The sequence below is a fragment of the Bos taurus genome, chromosome 11 (assembly GCF_002263795.3).
Source record: "Bos taurus isolate L1 Dominette 01449 registration number 42190680 breed Hereford chromosome 11, ARS-UCD2.0, whole genome shotgun sequence".
Lineage (NCBI taxonomy): Eukaryota > Metazoa > Chordata > Mammalia > Artiodactyla > Bovidae > Bos > Bos taurus.
Window position 1 is genome coordinate 72,745,060 of NC_037338.1, and position 22,983 is coordinate 72,768,042.

The following is a 22,983-nucleotide window of genomic DNA, read 5'->3' on the forward strand; positions in this document are numbered from 1 at the left end:
GCCCAGCTGCTCCAGGGCCCTGGAAGAAGGGCAGAGGAAGGGGCGCACACACTGGAGACATGACTTCCTGCCTCCTGATTGAGGCTTTAGCCAGAGAACACCTGGTTCTTCATGACCAGTAGAGTCACCACTGCCACTGCCACCCTCCGGCTCTGGTCGCCCCTCTCCAGCAGATTCCTCAGCCCTGCTGTGCTGTCCATGCTCTCTCCAGCTGTCTCCAGTCCCCAGAAATAATTCCATCAGCTCCCGTGGAAGGACAGCAGCTGCAGCTTAAGGGTGTCCAGTGGCCCACAGAGTGGCTGCTGCCTAGAACGCCAGCCAAATGGCAGAGAGGGCCAGGTCCATGGCCAGAAGAAGGGGGCAGTGCGTTTCTCACTGAGACCAAGATTCTCAGATGGTGGATGGGAAAGACAAACAGAGCAAAGGAATGAGTTTTCCCAACTGTAACAGCATCACAGACCTGGGCTACCCGATAAAGTCTGGATTTTGCAAAGAAATAGAGCAGGAAAATAAAAATGCTTTTTGTCTTTTAAATTGAAAATGAGTATGAACTAACCACAGCCACATACAATGTCTTGAAAACAATATAATTGAAGAAAAGAAGGAAAGAAGCAAGACACATAGAGTAAGGTCACTTAATATCCAAAAACAGGCAAAAATGTTTTATAGGCATATAGTAGTAGAATCCTTCCCAAGTGGCGCTAGTGAAGAATCCACCTGCCAATGCAGGACATGCAGGAGATGCTGGTTCTATCCCTGGGTGGGGAAGAACTCCTGGAGAAGGGGCTGTATGTGGAGACAACCACAAGCTTTCTTGAGAGCTATAAATACTCTAGTCTTTTACTAGGGTGGGAACTAAGACGATTTAAATTATTCTTTAAACTGTCCATGTATTTTCTGTGCTCTTCTGGATGTATCTCACAAAATATTTAAAAATTAAAAAAAAAACAAACGGAACTGCATGCTAGTACACAAAAATGATATATCAAGCATTATTACAACTGGGTGAAAATATACATACAAAAAATAGACCAGATGAAAATAAACAACAAGGTTTGTTATGGGATTACCCGTGATTTTCCCCTTCTAATTTTTCAAATTTTCTATATAATATCATATTAATTTTATAATGAAAAATAAATAATTTAAAACAACATCCTTCTATATTGTTTGAAAAAAAATTGACATAAGGTGAAAAAGTTCCTCTTTTTAGGAAGTCTTGCCATCAACCTGCCACTTTCTGCCACCTAAAGCCTAAAATGACCAGGCTTTAGGACAAACCAGTCTCCTCCTTTATTTTGACTCTTAAGTAGATTCAGAAGGACATACACTTCTTTTCTCTGACTCCTTTAATGAGGAGTCAGATATTCCATCTTGAGCTTAAAATGTGCTTCCAGCCCTCTCTCCCAAATGTGATGCTTTTACCAGCCACTGAATTACACCATTAGTGCTTCCGCTCAATCAATGAGCTCGCCTCTCCCATGCCTGCTTCTGCCAGCTGCCTTCTCATGGACCCAACTCATCAGCATCATGAGGCAAATGGATATTTCTACCCGATCCAGAATTCCTGGAGCCTGAGAAGAAAATCTCATCAGTGTTTGTGAACATGAGTGACTAATGGAATCCAACTTTGCAGAGATGGGCACAGTAGGGTGGGTGAGCCCCCGCAAGCTTACCAACTGCCGGAGACTAGCTCACATGGGTGAAACAGCTGGGCACTTGCGGGAAGCACCTTGCACTAGGAGTGTTGGGCCAAGTGGGCATACTTAGGGGACTAAAAGAAAGGACTAGGGCTGAACATGACCAACTTCCCCTTGACGGGGGCAGCGATCCCCTTGATTGTGTCCTCATTTCAGAGACCTGTTTAAGGGACCAGCAACTGAGACTGAGTGCGACACAAACGAGGCTGGGAGGGTATGAAGAAGAGATGGAGTCGGGAATGGATAGAGCAGTGCCACAAGTACCAAACTTGGGTTTGTCCCTCTGGCTGTGTGACTGTGGGCACATCCTTCACTGCTCCAAGCCCTTCTTCCCAGCTGTAAAGTGGCGATCAGCACCACCCACACGCCAGCGCTATTAAGCTCTTTTTGTGTCAGGCTCACACACAATTTCATATAAATCTTACAACAACCCTATGAGGTCATTAAACATTATCATCCCCATTTTATGGCGCAGGAAATTGGGTTGGAATTCAAATGGACTAGACTGGAGTGCCTTGAAAGCAAAGCCTATACCTTATTTTATCCTTCCCAGGGCTTGGGACGCAGAGTGGGCTCATTAAAAGTCAGTTGAAGGAAAGCAGGAGGACTGGTCATACGAGATAGTGGTGGGAAAGCATTTTACAAGTACGAAGTGTTAGCCACAGGAACCAGCTGCTAGTGATGGCAAGGAAGGGTCTCAAAAGAGAGTTCTGTGATGGTTGTGAGGGTGTTTGGTGCAAGCCTAGGGGCAGAAGAACAAAGCAGGCATTCTTTGGGATGAAAAAAATGACAAGAGGCAGAAGCAAGCAAGGATGGGCTGGGAATGGCACTTGGGGAACTGCCTTGGGGCCAAGAGGTTAGGTGGGAATGAGGAAGCAGCTTGGAGAGCCAGGGTGTGAAGTCACAGAGTGTAGAGCAAGAGGCTCTGGCTTCTGAACAAGATCTGGGGGGTCTGGGGGGCCCTGAAGCCTTCAGAGAAGGATGCCAAATACAGTTGGGGGATAGAACCATGATGTGGGGGCTGGTCTTCCTGCTTCTTACCTGTCACAGCCTAAATGGAGGCTAGGAGAACAGCGACAGTGGTGGTGACTTTGGCATGAGGATGCAGTAGGTTAATTACAAGATGCTCACAGAATAGAAAAGGAAGGAGCAGAGCTCGGAAAGGACCAAATGCTGGGTCTCTGGAGGAAAAGGCAAACAGAGTGGGGACGACAGTAAGAATGGCAGCCTGGGCAGACAGAGCGAGCAGAGAGCTGTGGACAGACGGAGCCCAGCTGTCAGGGCACGCCCGTGCTTTGTGGAAACACACTAATAAACAGTGATTTACGCCGCTCTCTCCAGGAATCTCTTAGATCAGTCAGAAGATGGCCGCTGACCCAACCACCCAAGGTAAGGAGGTGGAGGAGCCCAGAGTGTGAGTTTATATTTACTGAGTGCTGATGCTGGCAAAGACTGAAGGCAGAAGGAGAAGAGGGTGACAGAGGATGAGATGGTTGGATGGAATCACCGATTCAGTGGACATGAACTTGGGCAAATTCTGGGAGATGGCGAAGGACAGGGAAGCCTGGCATGCAGCAGTCCATGGGGTTGCAAAGGGTCGGACATGACTTGGTGACTGAACAGCAACAATAGTACTATGTGTCAGGGGCCGTGAAGGCTCTTAGCACGGGGCATTTAATTAAAACAATGTCACACTTGTCCTTGGAGGTGACAGGCTACCTCCCTAGACAGACTGGAGGGGATGATTAGCCTAGGTGACACAGCTTCATGGAAAGGAATTGGAGTAGGGGTAAATCTACACCGAAAATACTAGAATCAAAAGGTGTGGGCCATGCTAATGGGCTAACAGTTTTATTCACTTGTGTGTTGAACTTTTAGGAGACACGGCAAACAAAACACTCTACTCAAACAGTGTCCATTCTACCCATTAAGTCTGTTTTTTATCCTCTTTTCTCCAAACCCACCCCCTGAGTCCAGGCCCTTGTCAGCTACCTGGATAGGACATCATTGTTACCAGGATACTTCTAATTGGTCCCCCAGCCTTCACACTGTTGGTGCACTGAGCTTGCTAAGATGCCAATCACGTCACAGGGGCAGGCTTAGCACCTGCTAAATAGTACTGTATTAAAGTGCCAGATGCTGAACCCCACCCCCCAATCCTAGAGCTCACAAGTCGGTAGTGAAAAGAAATTCATAAATGGATAATTTCAATATGAGTTAAGAGGATAGCTGTGTCAGTGCCGGGAGGGGCAGGAAGCACTTAACACTGACTGGGATAAAGGACTGCTTCTCAGAGGACGTGCCCTTGAGGGGAGTCTTGATAGTTAATTAGGAGTTCACTAGCAAGGTGGGGGAGAAGACAAGCATGCGTATTCCAAACAGCAGCAGAGAGGTGCATTTGGGATGATTTATGTATGTGATGTATGAGGATGAAGAAGAGGCAAAGCCCAGATCATCCACCGTCTGGTGGGCTATGCCAAGACGGTGGACTAGATGCTGAGGGCAGCAGGAAGGCTTGCTGATATGGCAAGCAAGGAAGTGACATCATTATATTTGCATTTTATATAAAAAATAAAAGTATAAAATAGAAATATAGAAAGATACTTTTATAAATTTTTTGATAGGTTAAGCTTTTCTTAGCATAATTCAAAGCCAGAGACTATAAAACATAAGATTGATATGGATATGACTAAAATAATAAAAAAAACTGTGTTGCAGCAAAAGATATCATGATAAAGACAAATAAAAGCTGGTTATGCCATGTTTGCCACATATAACCAAGGATACCTATAATACATAAGAGCACTTATAAATCTTAAGAGAAAGATAAGTATTCCAGTATAAAAACATAGGCAAAGGATATGAATAGGTAACCCACAGGAGTGGGGGGAATCCAGACAGCTAAAAAGCAGATGATGCTCATTTTTATTAATAATCACAGAAATGTGAATTAAAACAATGAAATCACATTTTCACTTACTATAATGGCACAAATAAGAGAGAACAATGCCCAGAACAAATGAGAAAAGCATGCACTCAGACAGCAGTTCAAACTGGTACAATTTTACCAGAAGGAAATCTGAACATATATATGAAAACTTGAAATGTGCATTCCACATCCAAAAACTTCTTCTAAGAAAATAATTGGACCATCACACAAAAATGTATTATGTGGGTATTTCATTGCATTGTTTTTACAATAGCAAATATTTTAAGAACAAGCTGAAGGTCTGTCAATATGAGGACTGTTTAAATAAATAATGGCATATTCACACAACAGAAGGCTATGCAGCTATTGTAAAGGATTGTGTAGATCTCTAAACACTGACAGGGGAGGTTGTCTATGATCCAGCATTAAGTGAAGAAAAGTAGGTTATAGAACAGGACCATGGTTACTTGTGTATTTACATATAAATGAAATTTCATATATATATATATGAAATCTCATGTATAAATATTCATATATATGTACATAAACTCACACATAATAAGTTTTTTGCATAAAACACTATTAACTGCTGGAGTCTTGGAGAAAGAGAATTGTATCAGGACTCAATCTCTCTATACTATTTGATTATAAATTTTTTAAAATAAAAAATTAGCTGTGGAATCGATGAAAGCCCTGGTCAAGGGGGCAGTAGCACCGGAGGAAGTCTGTGCCAGGGCAGGCAATCTGTGAGCAAGTCAACATCTCTTGTACATTTATTCAACTACCATTCATCAGTACAGTATCTCGTGGCTTATGGGTTTGCTCTGCTCAGATGTCTCAATGGCCCTTCAAATTCATCGCATCTAAAACTCATCACACTCTTGTTGGCACCTGGCTCCTCTCCCAGTGTCCCCCATCTCAGTGAAAGACACCCCATCTGGGACCAAGCCAGCATTCCGGGGCAGCATCTTCAGGGAGGTGAGCAGATGGGGGCCACCTCCACAGGCAATAGTGGATGGCCCCCTTCTTTCACTCTTTTCACCTGGGCCCCAGACAAGACAGCATCTTTTCAAATGGCTGCAAAATAGGAGCTGAACACCCTCTCTAACCCAGCCCATCTGGCTGCTGCCTTTCTTGAATGAACAGTTGGAGAGAGAGAGTGATGGATTGTTTGGGGTTCAAAAGCTTTTCCTGGTGGCTGAGTCTGAAAAAGTAGAGATACCTTCATTCACTTAAACAAAAAAAGGTAATGAGCTTTTCCTTCAGTCCTTGCTGGGCTGTAGAGCACCTGCTGAGTAACTGCCAACATAAGGAATGAATAAGTCTATATCTCTGAAAGCAAATAAATGGGAGTAATGGAAGTCTGGTTGTCTGCCCATCTAATTCACCCTGAATGCCAGCATTTCCTCTTTTTCTTGTTCACCTGCTCCTACTAGAAAAGAGGAGGGATTGGAACAGATGATTCCCCCGTCTCCTTCCCAGAAGGCTTGGCCAGATTCCCTAGGTTCCCGGTCCCTGGCTACCTCTGGGGACTAAAGACTGGAACTGAACATACTAAGGCACCCAGTTAGGATACCTGGCTCGGGACAAGCCCTGACTGTGTGCTTCACCTCTTCTGCTGCTGGAGGTCAGAACCCCAGATTCCACATTAGGTACTCAATGCCCTGTGCCCAAGTCTGGCTTGGTCAAGGGCCCACTATCTCATTCCCAGTAGGTTGGCACATTCATCCTTCTTGTTGCCTATCACCTTGTCTGGGAGTTGGAGCCTGCTCATCTGCATCTGAGGCCCCTCCACCAGTTGGTACACTCCTGCCACCAACTGCCTCCTCTCACCACCTAGGCCTACACTCCGGTCACTGTGCTCTACCTGCTGTTTTCTGCCATGTGCCTGGGTTCCCTGCCAGCAGTGGCAACTAAGCCGGAGGTAACTACTGTTCTTGTGCTCCAGAGCGCACGTGCCCCAACTAGAGTCTGTGTCCCACAACAAAGATCCCATGCGCTGCAGCTAAGACCTGATGTGGCCAAATAAATAAATAATTTTTTTTTAATGAGCAAAAGATTTGAAAAGACACATCACAAAGAAGGTACAGATGACAAATAAACACAGGAAAAGATGTCAACATCATTGATTATCAGGGAAATGCAAATTAAAACCACAATGAAATATCATTGCCCATTAAAAAGGCCAATAATATTAAAGTTTTTATATTATTTGCAACTCTTTGCAACCCCATGGACTATACAGTTCATGAAATTCTCCAAGTCAGAATACTGGAGTGGGTAGCCTTTCCCTTCTCCAGGGGATCTTCCCAACCCAGAGATCGAACCCAGGTCTCCCACGTTGCAGGCAGATTCTTTGCCAGCTGAGCCACCAAGGAAGCCCAAGAATACTTGAGTGGGTAGCCTATCCCTTTTCCAGTGGATCTTTCTGACCCAGGAATTGAACCAGGGTCTCCTGCATTGCAGGAGGATTCTTTACCAGCTGAGCTATCAGGGAAGCCCATGATGAAATATCATTGCCCACTATAAAGACCAATAAGTATGAAGGCTAGAATGGATATGGAACAACTGGAACTCTTGTACATTGCTGGTGGAAATTTAAAATGGTGCAGCTCTTTTGGAAAATATTTTGGCAATTTCTTATAAAGTTAACATAGTACTCAGCAAGCCCACTTTGTAGGTAGTTGCCCAAGAGATAAAAAGATATGTGCACACAAAGACTTATCCTTGTAGTAACTTTTTTCATTGTAGCCCCAAACTGGAAACAACCATAGTGTCTACTAGGAGGTGAGTGGACAAACAAATTGTGAATACACTACTAGTTCCAAATAAAACTAACAATAATAAAGAAACTAACTCCCAGAGAATGGAAGAAAATTCTGAATATAAAGAATTGCTACAACTCTGTAATAAAAAGACATAACCCAGTTTAAAAATGGGGAAAGGATGTGAATCAATATCTCTCCAAAGAAGATACATGAGTGGCTAATAAACGCATGAACAGATGTTCATTTAGCCATCAGGCTATGCAAACCAAAACAACAGTACAATACCACTTCACACCCACTAGAATGATTATAATAAAAAAGACGGATAATCAGAAGTGTTGGCAAGGATGTGGAGAGCAATTGGAACCCTCATACACAGCAGTAGAAATGTAAAGTGATGCACTGCTTTAGAAAACAATCTGGCGATTCTTCAAAAAATTAAAGAATCACCCTACAACCCAGAAGCTCCACTCTAAGTTTATACCCAAGAGAAACGAAAAGATGTGTCCACACAAAAAATTACACACAAGAATGCATATAGCAGCATTATGTTTACAAATCCATGCATTGGGACATTATTTAGCAATAAAAAGAGAAGAAATATTGATTCATGACACAACACGGGTGAACCTTGAAAACACCATGCTTAGTGAAAGCAGTACTCATACTGGAGTACATACAGAAACCACTTGTAACTTATGGGCTGTATGAACACAGCCCATGAGACTGGATTTGAGCCGTGGGCTATCATTTGTGTGCCCAATCCATAGATTTAGTAGGGTTTCTCAGTCTTGGCATAACTGAAATTTGGGGCTGGTTAATTGTTTGTTGTAGGGACTACCATATGCACTATAGGATATTTAGCAGTACTCTTGGCCTCAACCCACTAATGCCAGTGGTACCTGCACAGTTGTGACAACTAAAAATGTCTCCAGACATTGCCATATGGCCCCTAAAGGGGCAAACTCTCCCATGGTAATGCGTGAGTATGTGAGTGAGTCACTCAGTCATGTCCGACTCTTTGTGACCCCATGGACTGCCCCCTCCTTGGCTCCTCTGTCCATGGAATTCTCCAGGCTAGAATACTGGAGTGGGTTGCCATTTCCTTCTCCACTCCCATGGTAGAGAAACACAGATCTGCAATGATAGCACATCACTGGTTGGGGAGGAGAGGGGAAGGGGATTCAATAGAAAGAGGCACAAGGGGGGACTTGCCTGGTGGACCAGTGATTAGACTCCTTGCTTCCAACGCAGAGGGCATGGGTTTAATCCCTGGCGCGGAACTACATGAGCCCACATGCCAGGCAGTGTGGCTAAAAAAGTATATATATGTATATATATATGGCATAAGGAAATTTTGGGTGGTAATAGAAATATTCCATATTTCAATTTAGTAGTAATTATTCAGGTACATAAATATGTCTTAAACGAACGTTAAAAATGGTTGTGTCCATTGCATATAAATTACACCTCAGCAAAGTTAACCTAAAAGCAACAAAACACATTAAAAAAGAGGACTGCTAAAGGGAACTCAGAAAAAGAAGAGATGTAATTTAGTAGGAATTATATTTAATGCCAAGCTTCCTGGCAGTTCAAGTAACTGGGGAAATGGTTTGGGAGGGAAGGTGAAAACTCTTCTTATTATTGAATAAAAGGGCAGCTCTGATTCACCCACCAGGAAAGGCACTTTGAATCCCCAATAATTTCTTGCTCCCCTCTATCTAATGGAACAGTCAAAAGAAGGCTTCAGTCAGAATGTTTTAGAGAAAGCAGTTCTGTTCTCTATGTAGATAATTCTAGAAGGAATTTATTGGATTACTCTGAGGAAGATAAGCATAGATGTATTTGACTGCAGTTTTGCAGAAGGTGCAGAAATATTTTCCCAGTGGCCATTTTTAATATAGAGCAAACATCAATAAAAGGCTGGGGAAATACTATTAAATTTTAACTTAGCAATGACATTTCTTTGGAGGTTAAAGTGATATAGTCCAATTATAAATTTACATCTGGTGCTCTAACCTACACTAAAAAGAGAATACAAATATATATTGGACATCCTCCAACTGGTAATGGTAAGGAAGATGTCTAAATATTGCTCCTCTAGTTAGGTCATTCCATCCCCAGCCATCCCTAAGCCAAGGTCATGCTCCTCACCTCCCTCCCCTCAGCTTATTGTTGCAAAATTAAAGAACACTACCCTCGTGGCTTAAATGGTAAAGAATCTGCCTGCAATGTGGGAGACCTGGGTTCAATCCCTGGGTTGGGAAGATCCCCTGGAGGAGGGGATGGAAACCCACTTCATTATTCCTGCCTGAAGAATCCCATGGATGGAGGAGCCTGGTGGTCTATAACCCATAGAGTTGAAAAGAGTCGGGGATTACTGAGTGACTAACACACACATATACTGCTGCTGCTGCTAAGTCGCTTCAGTTGTGTCTGACTCTGTGCGACCCCATAGACGGCAGCCCACCAGGCTCCCCTGTCCCTGGGATTCTCCAGGCAAGAACACTGGAGTGGGTTGCCATTTCCTTCTCCAATGCGTGAAAGTGAAAAGTGAAAGTGAAGTCGCTCAGTCGTATCTGACCCTCAGCGACCCCATGGACTGCAGCCTTCCAGGCTCCTCCGTCCATGGGATTTTCCAGGCAAGAGTACTGGAGTGAGGTGCCATTGCCTTCTCCGACACATAGACCACAATCAGGAAAAAACCAGGCATGTCTTCTCTGACCACAATTATTGAATGATGTTTGCAATTTCCTAAAAAATGCGAATAAGATAATTAAATCCTCAAGATAAACATGGGAAAAGAGGTAAGCTGTGCTATGATTACATAACTAGAATCATACAATCTATGTGGTACCCAGGTGGCGCTAGTGGTAAAGAATCTGCCTGTCAATGCACAGGATTTAAGAGATGCAGGTTCAGCCCCTGGGTTGGGAAGATCCCCTGGAGAAGGAAATGGCAACCCACTCCAGTATTCTTGCCTGGAGAATCTCATGGGCAGAGGAGCTTGGAGAGTTATAGTTCATGCGGTCACAGAGAGTCAGACACGACTGATGTGACTTCACACACATACTATGATTGTATACCTAGAATGTCTAAGAAAATTAGTAAGATAACCAATTATAAGGCAAATATAATAAAAGTAAAATATTATTTCCTGTGCTAGTAGGCAGCCAGCTAGAAATAGAAATAAGAAAAAATATTGTGTTCACAGTAGTGAAAAACACTGGAAAACACTTAAACATAAAAAAAAAGACTAAGAATAGTTGAGAAAAGGCAAATCTAAATATAAAGTATTTTACTTGTTTGTATCTATTTGTTTAGAGGCTGCCCAGTGTTGAGGGTGGGAATGAGAGTAAATACAGATGGGCATGAATTTTTTAGGGGTGATAGAAATTTTCTAAAATTAAACTGTCTGATGGTGGTGTAACTCTTTAAATACACTAATAACCAGTGAATTGTACACTTAAAATGTGTGAATTTTATTACATGCAAGTTATATCTCAATATGAATTCACACAAAAAGAGACCAAGAATAAAAAAACTAAGGCACAGATTCCTATAGAACTTCTCAAAGTACATAAAATAGGATCTAAACAAAATGAAACAAATACATTCTCAGACAGGAAAAGCTAATATTATAAAATGTCAATTCTCCACAAAGTGATAGATAAATGTAACAACATTCCCATTAGAATTCCCAAAGGGTTTATTTTGAAATGAATAATGGAATTGAGTCAAAAAATTGTGAAAAGAAATACTAAGGGGTAGATAAAGGACTTCACTGGAATAATAAAAGATACTATATGAAATTACTGTAATTAAAGCTGTATGGTATCAGCATATGATGAGACAGATAAGTGGAACAGAGTAAGGTGCTTGGTAGCAGGTTTCAATTAAATCCAACAAAAGAGATATTTCACTTCAGCAGGGGGAAAATGATTTACTTGATAATAGATGGGGCTGGCATCATTGGCTATTTGTCTGGAAGAAAATTAAGCAGGCTCCCTACCTTACAGCATATATCCAAATCTGTAATCCATCTGGTTTTAATTTAAATGTAAAATATTAAGCAATTAAAAATATTAAAAGAAAGGCCAGGAAAATACATGTACAACCTAGTGGCAGGGGAGACCTTTTACATCAATCTAGAAACCAAGAAGCCATGAAAATCGCATTTCTGATTTTATAAAAATTTTTAAACATGATATTATAGAAAATGATATAATTTGATATAGAAATGATACAGAAATAAAGTCAATAAGCAGTAAATAGCCTGAGAAAACATGTGGAATGCATATGACAGCTATAACTCTTACAAATTGATAAGCAAAATACAACCAAGAGAAACATAGCCACAGGACATGGATAAGTGAAAAAGAAGAGCAAATCTAAATGACCAGCAACATAAAATAAGATGTTCAACCTCACCAGTAATCAAGGAGATGTAAATAAAAGCCACAATAAGGCATCATTTCACATTCATTAGAACTGGCAAAAAATCCAGGGTGATACCTGATGTTGGCAGGACTTGGGGGCAGAGGGTGCAGGCTGGGAGAGCTCAGACAGACATTGTTGATAGAAATGTAAATTATTACATGCTTTTGGAAAACAGTCTGAAAGCCTCTATTAAAATTTTAAAAAGATCTCTGACTTAGCAACTTCACTCATAGGGTTCCATCCATAGAAATAAAAGCTCAAGAACATAAGGAGACATGTACAGAAAGTCCACTGCAGCGTGGCTGGTAGGGTGAAACTAGAAAACTGGAAACAAATTGAATACCCACCAGTGCGGAATGGAGGAAAAACCTGTGGTACGCTCCCAAGGAAAACTGTGTCTCTACTTACAACACGTCTGACACTAACCACCGGAAGTTAGTGCAGGCTCCCCAGGCTAAGGGTTCAGTCCCATCAGATTGTCCCCAACTGCAGACACCAGTCCCCTGTCCTGGGTTGTCACCTGTACTTCCAACCATCCAAATATAAATCTGGGGTTCCCACAATGCCCTCCTCAAGCTTGTTAATTCACTAGAACAGCTCACAAACCTCAGAGAAACACTTAACTTACAACTAAGTATTCTTGCCTGGAGAATCCCCATAGACAAAGGAGCCTTTAGGGCTGCAAGCTCATGAGGTCACAAAGAATCGGACATGACTGAGGGACTAACCACAGCACAGCAGAGCACTGAATATAACTTCAGTTCCGTCCAGTTCCGTTCAGTTGCTCAGTCGTGTCCGACTCTTTGCAACCCCATGAATCGCAGCACGCCAGGGCTCCCTGTCCATCACCATCTCCCGGAGTTCACTCAAACTCACGTCCATCGAGTAGGTGATGCCATCCAGCCATCTCATCCTGTCACCCCCTTCTCCTGCTGCCCCCAATCCCTCCCAGCATCAGAGTCTTTTCCAATGAGTCGACTCTTCGCATGAGGTGGCCAAAGTACTGGAGTTTCAGCTTTACCATCATTCCTTCCAAAGAACACCCAGGGCTGATCTCCTTTAGAATGGACTGGTTGGATATAACTTAGGAACAGCCAAATGGAAGACACGCACGGGGCCAGGTCTGGGGAAGGGATCTGGAGCTTGCATACCCTCTCTGGTGTACCACCCTCCCAGCACCTCATGCATTCAGCGATATGGAAGTTCTCTAAACTCCTCTGGGTTTTTAGGGAGGTTCCATTACAAAGGCATGAGTGAATAAATCACTGGGCATTGGTGATTAACTCAGTCTCCAGCTCCTTTTCCTCTCTCTTGAAGTGGGGTGAGGGCTGAGGGGTGGGACTGAAAGTTCCAGCTATCAATCACCTAGTTGGTTCCCTTGACAACCAGCTCCCAGCCTCAGAGATACCTTATTAGCATAAACTCAGGTAAGGCTGAAAGGGGCTTATTACGAATAACAAGACACTCCTCTCACCCCAATCACTCAGAAAATTAAGAGTTTTATGAACTCTGTGCCAACTAAGAATGACAACCAAATATTCTTATTATATCACAATATCATATTATCCATGCCATAGAATATCACGCAGTTTTTAAAGTTAGATCTATACCAATCGGCTTAAAGGGTCTTCCAAGATGTAATAAGACAAGCTGTATAGATGATATATTTTACCAAATAAAATTATGTATCCATGATATCTACACATATACATAAACATAAAAGGATCCTCTTATAAAATGAACAAAGGTGAAAAATACCTAGGTATATATATTAATATGGACTTCCCAGGTGGCACTAGTGGTAAAGAGCTTGCCTGCCAATGCAGAAGACCTAAGTCAGGGTTTGATCCCTGGGTTGGGAAGATCCCCTGGAGAAGGAAATGGCAACCTGCTCCAGTATTCTTTTCCCGGAGAATCCCACGGACAGAGGACCCTGGTGGGCTACAGTCCATAGGGTCACAAAGATTGGACATGACTGAAATGACTTAGCACACAGGCACGTATATGTTTATACACAGTAATGTATAAGGAATGAAATATGAGTGAAAACATGAGGGTGAGGAGGTGGTATTTAATTGGAGAAGAGGAAGAGAGAGGAAATGGGGGAGGGGAGAGTCTAATTTTTAATTAAGAAAGGAAAAAAATGTCAACAATGAAAACTGAAAAGGGACTTCCCTGGTGGCCCAGTGGTTAAGAACCCGCCTTCCAATGCAGGGGACGTGGGTTCAATCCTTGGTCTAGGAACTAAGATTCCACATGTGGTGGGGGAGGGAGGCGTGGGGCGGTGGGGCAGTGGGGAGCAAAGACTCAGAAAGATAATGATAAAAGAGCAGTGGGTTCATGGGGGGTAAAATGGATGAAGAAAACATGGACTAGAAACAGGGATACAGGAAAGCTGTGAATTACTTTTCCATGCTGTTTAAAAATTACCATTAACGTAGTGGCTTAAAACAATGCCTATTTATTACCTCACTTTCTGTGGGTCAGGAGTCCTAAGTTCTTGGCTTAGAGCCTCACAGGCTACAGTCAAGGTGTTGGACAGGCTGGGCTCTCATCTGGAGGCCTGCTGGGGAAGAACGCAATTGCAAGCTCACTCAGGTTGACACAATTCATTTCCTTATGGTCACAGGCTTCTAGCTAGAGGCCACTCAGCTCCCAGAGGCTACATAATTTTTTGCCAAGTGGGCCTTCCTGGCACAGCCACTTACTCATCAAGTCATGTCTCTAGAGCAAGTCTGCTTGCAAGATGGGGTCTTAAATCATGTAACAGTCGTGGAATGATATCCCCATCATGTTGACTGTGTTCTTTTGGTTAAAAGCAAGTCACAGGAAGAGAACACACCAAGGTGTGAACTCAGGAGTCTGCCTTTATGGTCCTTACAGAGAAAACATGCCCACAGGTAACCAGAATGCAAAGCAGAATGGAATGAACCGTCTACACAAGGGAACTAATTCTGTAGGCGGATGCAGTGGTCTCTTAGCCTGTCACTAGAGGCCAAAGAGTATCAGAAACTGCACTGACACAGCTCACTGGACTTAAATTGCCCTGGAGGTTTTCCTCTGTGAAATGATTAAGTGTTGTCTATGGTTCTTTTTAGCCCTAATATCCTATGCTGACACCTGGCCCACTGCAGTGGTGGTGTTTTTTAGTCACTAAGTTGTGCCTGACTTTTTCACAACCCCAAGGACTGTAGCCCACCAGGTTCTTTCTGTTCCATGGGATTTTCCAGGCAAAAATACTGGAGTGGGTTGCCACACCTTTCTCCAGGGAATCTTCCCCACCCAGGGATCGAACCTATGACTCCTGCACTGGCAGGCACGTTCTTTACCACTGAGCCACCAGGGAAGCCCATATGTATATATCTGACATGTGTGTTAGTTGCTCAGTTGTGTCTGACTCTTTGCAACCCCATGGACTGTAGCCCACCAGGCTTCTCTGTCTATGGAATTGTCCAGGCAAGAATACTGGAATGGATTGCCATTCCCTTCTCTAGAGGAACTTCCCAGCCCAGGGATCGAACCCTGGTCTCCTGCATTGTAGGCAGGTTCTTTACCGTTTGAGCTACAGGGAAGTCCACATATTTGTATACACATACATTTTACATAGATGGCAACATGCATTTAATATTGGTCTGCCTGCTTTCTTCCTATTCAGTGATATATACTAGAGGTTGTTCTTTATCAGATCAGAAATTATCTGCCTTGGGACTTTCCTGGTAGTTCAGTGGTTCAGACTCTGCCTTTCCGATACAGGGGACATGGATCTGATCCTTGGTCAGGGAACGAAGATCCCACATATGGAGGGACAAAAAATTTCTTTGTAAGGATGGATCATGATGTATTTAATTAGCTCTCCAATTTTGAGAATTTAGGTTGGGTCTAAGTTTTTTTGTTGTTGTTGTTAGCACTAATAATGCTGCAACAATATCCTTTCCTATATTTCATTGTGCACATACACTTGCACATCTTTAGGATAAATTCCCAGAAGCGGTATTGCTGGATTAAAGGGTGTAAGCCATTCTCGTTTTGATAGATGGTGCTGCAAGTCTGCTAGTTTGAGTTGGGAAGGAATCACGATGGTCTCGGCAGCAGCACAGTATGGCTGGCACAGACCATCTGAGCTGCCAGATAGAATCTAGTCTCCACTCCTCACTGAACAGAGGAGGGAACTGAGCCTTTGTGGCTGAACTTCTCGGGTGCTCTCTACTCCCTCTGCACCAGCCATCATGTTGTCCAGCCTATTCACTTGACAAGCATGTACTTTGACAAGATTGTTATATATCTTTATGTATCTAAAAGCACCTAACTTGAGCATCCAGAGAATACATTAGCTCCACTTACTGAGTACTTACAATGTGACTCCCAGGCTCCCTGTATATTTTCCCCTGAGTCCTCCTCATAAACCTATGATCTTTAAATCACAAGGTAACTGAGGCTTGGGAAGATCAAGTGACTTTGTCTAAGGTCTCTCGTGTCTAGAAAGTAGAGTCGGGATTCAAACTCCATCTCTCTCCCATGTGCAAGCTCCTTCCTGGAAATTGCACTGTTCCTTGCAGGCACTCAGGAAATACGTGAGAGGAAGTTTGAGCCCACCTCCAATAACAGTTCAGTGCAATTTAAGTCCAGTTATTGGGTTTTGAGTAAACCTCTCACTTGCCAGGCTATTCCAACAGTCATTTCTGGGTCCTGGCTATTTGCACTCTATTGGCAGATATTTAGAATTTAACAAAGTATTGGATGCCTATAACAACTGTTTCATCTCTTCTCAACTTGGTGACCATTTGATTTCTTCCACAATGGCCAATTTTTGGTGCTATCTGCTATTTAAAAGATAATACAATTTTATAAAATTTATTAGTAAAATTGGCTTTACTTGGAGTCCTTTGTCTTCCAAATTATTATACAGGTATTGTTTGTAAAATGATTGATTACCTCTACATTGACACAAATTCTTACATTAATCCTACCTTTACACAAATTCTTTGATAAACAACTTGCCAGCTAAGACTAATTAGAAGGTATTCTCTGATCAGGGAATTCTGTGACATGTATTATCCATTTCAAGGAATTAAATGCATTTATGCATTTCTCCCAGAGAAGGCAATGGCAACCCTCTCCAGTACTCTTGCCTGGAAAATCCCATGGACAGAGGAGCCTGGTGGGCTGCAGTCCATGGGGTCGCTAAGAGTCGGACACGACTGAGCGACTTCACTTTCACTTTTCACTTTCATGCACTGGAGAAGGAAATGGCAACCCACTCCAGTGTTCTTGCCTGGAGAATCCCAGGGACGGGGGAGCCTGGTGGGCTGCCGTCTCTGGGGTCGCACAGAGTCGGACACGACTGAAGCGACTTAGCAGCAGCAGCAGCATGCATTTCTCCCCATTTGAAAACTATCCGGTATTATGACTAAAATTGCATCTCCCACACCACTCCCTTTTTTTTTTAAAGGGAATCTTGATTCTCAAAAACATATTATCAGTTGGGTAATAAAAAATCATGTATGTGATGTTCACAATGATGTAAACCCTACCTAAAAATTTTTAAATCGACCATAATCTAAATATTCATAAGTAAACACTCAAATATAGCACATTTCAATGAAACAGCAGGCAGTCATTAAAAGTTTACATTTCTAAATTAGGCAGAGACACAGAAAAGTTTTTTTCTCATGTCAAATGAAAGAACAAAATACAGTATCCACAATAGTGGATCCATGTTGTGGTTATAACTCTGTAAAAATTATGTTGAGTATATGGATGAGAGTTGGATGAAAGAAGCAAACGTTTCACTAGCTGTACCAGCAAAATGATCTATAAGTGGTTTTATAACTGATTAAATATTGGAGGAGTATACATTTTAAAGTGTGAAACTAAGTCCTATATTAAAAGAGATGTGAAAATATCCAAGTGCTTAAGGGACTCAGAGATTAAGCAGTAAATTTATATTTTAAAGCAGTGGATAAATCTGACCTCACTTGCTTGTATGAGGACCAATCAAACATGGCAGGCTACATGGCAAGAGAAAATTCTTTTTTAGGAACAACTTGGGCTGTGAATGAGTGTCATAAGAAAAAAGCGGGCAAGCTAGCAGTTCATGACCACCTTGTCACACTCCTTTGGCGGCAAAGGTTTCTTACCACCATCCTCTAATTGTACCTAAACTGCTGCCCTTGATCTGCATTGGCCACATTTATCATTGCCATCTCTCCTGGGCCAACAGTGAAGACTGGCTATGGAGAAGAGATATACCCACAATCTGGAGCCTACTGTTCATGTCTTTGTGCCTCATCTGTATTGTTTTTCAGTAGTTGCAGAGGTTTTTTTCCATTATAATCCTATTGTAAAAATAATGTGCATTGGGAACTATATTCAATATTTTGTAATAACCCTTAAAGGAAAAGAATCTAAAAAAGAATATATATGTATATAATATATATATATATATTTTTTTTTTTCAGACAGAGATCTATCTGAATCACTTTACTGTATACCTGAACTAACACAGCATTGTAAATGAACTATACCTGAATTAAAAAGAGAGAAAAAGTAAATAAATAAGATTAGTGAAAAGTGAAAGTGTTAGTTGCTTAGCTGTATCCGACTCTATGCAACCCCATGGACTATAGCCTGCCAGGCTCCTCTGTCCATGAAATTCTCTAGGCAGGAACACTGGAATGGATAGCCATTCCCTTGTCCAGAGGATCTTCCCAACCCAGGAATCGAATTCAGGTCTCCTGCACTGCAGAAAGATTCTTTACCACCTGAGTCACCTGAGAAACCTATTAAATAAGATTAACATCCCCCCCAAATTGTGCAGCTTAAGTCTTTTTTAAAAATCCACAAAAACAGGATATATGCTATAATTCTTATTCCCAAATAAGAAATCTGAACTTTCTCCCTGCATACCTAGAGCCTGTGCTCTGCAACGAGAAGCCACAATGAGAAGCCTGAGCACAGCAAATAGAGAGTAGCCCCCTCTAGCTTGCCACAACTAGAGAAATGAAGACTCAGCACAGCCAAATAAATAAGATAAATAAGTAAATAAAATTAAAAGAAAAACAGAAAAATACAAAAAATAGTTATAGTTAAAAAAAAAAACATCTGAACGTTCTGATTCCAAGTTGGTACTTTTTGAAGAATTTTTTTAAGTCACCAAAATCACACAATTCAAAATTGCAATTTGACCCAATATAAGAATAGTTAACAGAATAAAAATTGCTTGTTAATCTTATTCAAATCTGACTGGTCATCTCCCAAATGATCTTTGGACCCACACTGCAACTATAACCTGATTCTCAGCTTTTCCTTAAGAAACAGAAGGAAGTAGCTGTAGCAAGCCCAAGCACAGCCATTAGTTTTAAAATGTTCATTTCAGCTACCTTGGAGTCAGACACAGCCAGAGTTCTATTTTTTACTGAAAAGTAAGAGTTTAAAACCAATCTCTGATCAAGCCACAAAATTATGCCAAGGGCTTCTAAAAATAGTTTAATCACAGCATTGCATGCCTTGGGATTGACTTTTTAAAAAAATTTCACCATTAGTCTTACTATTTGGCATGGTCTACTAAAACATAACATATGCATATCCTTGACCCGAATTCTACTCCTAAATATATAACCAAGAGAAACACGTTTGTTCACCAAAAGATGTGTGCTAGAATAGTCACAATAAAACTATTCACAGTAGCATCAAACAAAAACTAGCTGAATACCCACTAACAACATAATGGATAGTAAATTGTGGTACATTTACACAATGGAATGCTATATGGCAATGAAAATGAGCATATGAAATGCAGCAAATGTAACACTGAGCAAAAGAAGCCACTTTTTGAAAGAGTACCCAGTATATGATTCCATCTGTAAAAAGTTCAAAAATAGGCAAAGCTGATCTATGCTGATAGTGGTTAGAGACCCTGGAGGAAGAGTAGTGACTAGGAGGCGACTGAAGCGGGGCTTTGGGGTATGTGCTAGTAGCCTGTTTCTTGATCAGGTGCGGTTTCATGGCTGTGTTCAGTTTGTGAAAATTCAGTAAGCTATACACTTATGACTTGTATATTTTTCTCTATATCTGTTCGGTTCAGTTCAGTTGCTCAGTTGTGTCTGACTCTTTGTGACCCCATGGACTGCAGCACTCCAGGTACATATATCTGTTACACTTTACTAAAAAGTTTAAAAAATGAAAATACTTTAAAAATGCACGCTCAGCCCCTCAAACTACTATTTTATGTATGTGTGTGGCCCATATATTCGGCAACATGCCAAACTTAAAACATTCTGAGTAACTTCCTTAAAGTTAAGTTTCACATCTGTTGAAAAAGAGCGGTAAAGGAACAAAAAAGCAGTAAAGGAAAAAATCGGAGACTACATGTGAATTTCATAACAGAATGAATGTATTGATCCACAAAGACATAAATCTGGTTAAAGTGCTAAAAATGAGAAAGGAGGCGACTTCTCCATCAATAGTGGGTCACTCTCTGGGGGATGACAAAGGGAAGGAGAGGACCAGACAAAGGCAGGGAGCATAAAGCCCAAAGGCCTGAGAAACTGGAGGGAGCCCCTGGTGAATCTGAAATCAACAAAGGGAATGCCTGTCAGGGGACACCGAACGGACACAGAGGTAGTGTGACTGGGTCCTGGCACTGCTACTGTGTACAAGACACTTTCACGAGGAGTGGAGACAGTGACAGACCCCAAAATCTTTGCTGAGCCAATGACAATGGACAGCTGTTGGGAGGTAAAGAGTGACACAATACCTAATTCAGAATGCAGATCTTCTCCTGTTGTTTGGTTCTGTTTTTTGGCCGGTCCTGAATGCAGGATCTTAGTTCCCCAACTGAGGATTGAACCTGTGCCTGCTGCTGGTGCCTTCTGCTGGGGAAGTGAGTCTTATCCCCTGGACTGCCAGGGAAGTACCACTCTTGCCTTGATTCAAGAGAATCTAGAATCTAGTCATTTGTAAAATCTCAAACTCACGAGTCAAATGAAATATTGTCTATTAAATGCTTGCTGTGAGCAACAATTTGTGCTAGAAGCTACATGGATGAAAAAGAGAGATCCAAATTGCATTTTCAACACGGTAAGGAGCAGCATTTTGTAGTGGGATACATAGGCCATTGCTAATTCTTTAGTTTATTGCAAATAAGGCTCTTAGCTTGGGGTAGTGTTTAAAAAAGCATGGACCCTGTGATAGTTTTTTTATGTGTGTGTCACCTTGGCTAGGCTACAGTAGTCATTCAGTCAAACATACATCTATATGTGTTGCTGGGAAGGTATTTTATAGGTATGGTTATGCCAGTTGACTTTAAGATTTTCCCCAATAATGTAGGTGAGCCTCATACAATGTAGTCAAATGTAGCTGAAGGACCTTAAGAGAAAAATCAAGGTTGCCCAAGAAGAGGAAGCAATTTTGCTTTAAGACTAACCAGTATGGGGTCCTTGCAACATCAGCTCCCACCTGAAAGCTTCCAGCCCACTGGCCTGCCCTACATACATCAGACTTGCCAGCCCCCACAGTCTCATAAGCCAATCCTTATTGGTTCTGTTTCTCTGGAGAACCCTGACTCATATAGACTCTGAGCAGAGTCCTTGGGTGCAAAGCTTTTCTCTGTCTCTTCTCATTTGCTTCATCTGTAAAATGGGGATAGCAACAGTACTGTACTCAACTCACAGGAACTAGAACAACCCCTAGCACAGAGCAAGTACTTTGAAAGTTTTTGTTAAACAGGTAATTCTGTGCTGCTAAGTTTATTTCTTAGTCAGAAAACTTGAGATATTTTTATTCCCAACAATTTGCCATCAACCAAACATGATCACTCTTTCCCACACCAACAACAGAACAGTCTCAGAACAGCCGTCTCAACCAGTTATGGATGCCTGATGTTCTTTAGATGATGTAGGAGCGGGAGCAGTTGCCAAGCCAACTCTATACACAGGGAAGTTTTGGCAAAGCTGGGTCAGAGCAGTTCTGGAACATTCTTAACTCTGCAAGTCCTCAGCTGCTCAAAACAGCTGTGTTTAAGGAGGCTGACAGTCAACACAGAGCTATTCCTACTATTTACAGAGTGGGACCTTCAGAACAGAGTCCTAATCTTTCTTTCTATTCCCACTATTGATAACCCTATAGCAGCTTACCCTGACCTCTGGGGATGAAAGAGTAAACAGGGAATCAGTGTTTTTAGGGGCACACATTCTGGGGTGAGAGTATGATGATGGTGCTGATGGTGATAACTGACATTTATTGAGCACTTACTAGGGGCCAGACTCTGTTCTCAGGCTATACATATGTTAACGCATATAAACCTCACTGAACAAATGAAGAAACTGAGTCCTTAAGAGAAAAATTAGTCGTTGAAGGATGGACAGACAGCAAGTGTCGGTCGGGGCTGGGACTCAACTTCCAGCTTTCTGGCTCAGAGCCAGGCTCTCCTTCCTGTGTACATTGCTTCTGAGTCTGGATTGTAAGGAGGGAGTCCATGTGGAGGAGGCAAAGGAACAGCATAGAACTGGGCTGTGATTGATGGGAGGGTGTGAGAGGGTCAGGGGATGCTATGGTTAAGTCCATTTATTTTAGATGGAAGAAATTTCTAAGACTGAAATAGAACAAACCATATACAATATTGTTTCATGCAACTCTTTTAAGTATATAATGTGTCTGCTTTAAAGAGTCATACCATAGTATTTGCACCTTTCATTTTCATATAAAAATTTAAGACAAAGTGATCTTGAAATTATTTATTTGTTCACTAGCAGTAGAAGAAAATCAATTACCTTCTTACTTGTTTACTCTCATTTGATTTCATTTTATACCAACTTCTCCTTACAGGTTTTCACATTGACAAAGGTTTCCTGTATTATTGTTCTTCTCTAGGTGACTGTCAACTAAGTCTTTAGAAAACTTTTCTGAAATATTTTCTTATAGCTCAGAAATCAAAAATGTGTGAACAGGATTATATTCTATCAGAATTTGGTTAGTTTTGACACCAGAAAGATAGACTGGATCTTACATGCTCTTTTCTAATAGTACCAACTTCCCTGGCTCTCAATATTAAACTAAATTCTGATTTACTCCAGAAATTTATCCACAGTTGTGATGGCCTTTGGCTTACAGTTCCATTCCCTGAAGCTGAATTTTTGTCAAAGGAGCT

The 22,983-nt window shown here is 41.8% G+C and overlaps 1 protein-coding gene across 3 annotated transcripts in view; it reads right to left on the reverse strand.

The window, feature by feature from the left end:
• Positions 1–22,983, reverse strand: part of DPYSL5 (dihydropyrimidinase like 5) — an 89,366-nt gene that overhangs the window by 62,595 nt on the left and 3,788 nt on the right. The window contains exon 1 of one of the 3 annotated variants that reach the window (XM_059890991.1): positions 14,306–14,383. The exons of the other annotated variants lie outside the window; for them this stretch is intronic. The gene's annotated coding sequence lies outside the window, so the exon portion shown is untranslated. Of the gene's footprint in view, positions 1–14,305; positions 14,384–22,983 lie in introns of those variants that run through there. 3 annotated transcript variants of the gene reach the window in all.